Source organism: Neovison vison, chromosome 1, assembly GCF_020171115.1.
Source record: "Neovison vison isolate M4711 chromosome 1, ASM_NN_V1, whole genome shotgun sequence".
NCBI classification, from domain to species: domain Eukaryota; kingdom Metazoa; phylum Chordata; class Mammalia; order Carnivora; family Mustelidae; genus Neogale; species Neogale vison.
In genome coordinates this window covers 244,594,498-244,596,159 of record NC_058091.1, presented here as the reverse complement: position 1 = coordinate 244,596,159, position 1,662 = coordinate 244,594,498, and positions in this window count along the sequence as shown.

Genomic DNA, 1,662 nt, shown 5'->3' with positions numbered 1-1,662 from the left:
AACCTGAACGGTGTATTTCCACTTTGGTGAGGAAAAACAACAACAACAACAAAACAAACAAACAAACAAACAAATGGCATCTGCTCATCAGTCCGAGGTGATGAAGTTTAGAACTCAGAATCCTCTTCCTCTGCCTTCTGGTGGCACCTCACCTTTTCTGCCTCCCCTCCCCCCTCTTCCTGTTTCTACACCACCTTGGATGCAGCCTGACAACTGTTTGTTTTTGTGGGGTTTTTTTTAATATTTTATTTATTTATTTATTTGACAGACAGAAATCACAACTTGGCAGAGAGGGTGGGGGGAAGCATTCTCCCTGCTGAGCAGAAAGCCGGATGCAGAGCTTGATCCCAGGACTCTGGGATCATGACCTGAGCCGATCGCAGGGGCTTTAACCCACTGAGCCACCCAGACACCCCTATAACTGGTTTTTAAACCTTCCTCAATGCCTTTGGCACCACTGGCTCCTCCTCTTCCCCTTGCCATCAAGGAGCGAAGAGCACCCTTTCAGACTTAACACAGCCCACTTGACATTTTCCCACCAGTGTCCCAGGTAAAAACTGACCATGAGAAACAAATCACTTTTGAGTTTTTTAGAGTTATAAACATTAAACATGAAACTTTTATTCTACCAAGGTTTAGTGTAGGTCAAGTAAGCTCATGTTATCTCTGTTGCAATTTGTCCGCAAAAAGATGATTTAAAATAATGGTTCATTTTGTCTGTCTCAAAGTTCTTAAGACTAATTGTTAAAATAGCTTTCGAAGTCTTTGGTAACCTGAAACTGTAATGTTTTGTTTGGATAATAAATTGTATAGAATTCATTGGACATCTAGGTCTTTTCCAAACAGGATAAAGTACTAAGGCATTAATTACTAAACATAGGTTAGTGCTTTTGACTTCTTATTGCAAAGAAACTAAGGATATTTGGGTCTGTTGGAAAACATGTTTTGTGCTTAACTGATTCATAAATTTGTCATTAAAGCATTCTGGTGTGGAGACACCTGGGTAGCTCAGTCTTTGGCTCATGTCATGATCCCAGGATCCTGGGATAGAGTCCCTTATCAGGCTCCTTGCTCATCACTGAGCCTGCTTCTCCCTCTGCCTGCCTCTCCCCCTGCTTATGCTCTCTCTATATATATCAAATAAATAAAATCTTTTTTAGAAAGTAAGTAATCAATTTAAAATTTAAAAAAAAAATTCTGGTGTGACAGTTCACAATTGGTTACTACTTAGTTTTCACTGGAGACTGGTTTCTGAGAGTTTAAATTCTGCTAAATATAATTAAGACTGACACTAATAAGGGAAATTTTTGGAAAGCAATTGTATGTGTGGTCAGGATAGACTAAGGTTGAAATGAATGGATTTTTAAAATACACTGGTATTCTGTTTTCTCTCTGTTAAAAAGACAAGTTTTCTTGAATTGTTGGTCTGCTCTTGATAAGAAAATGTAAACAAAGTTGTTTTCTCTTCTCTGTGCCCAGAAAAACCAGTTTATGTGCTTGTCTTTATCAGGTCTTTGATGATCTTTAATCCTATTTAGGCAAGTGCTTTAAAACTTTCTAAGGTTTTAACAAACTTCCCCAAAATTTAAATCATAAACAATGTCTCTCTGACCAATTAGGCTTGTTTATGTGGTATGTTGCATTCTGGTATAAGGTTATCAC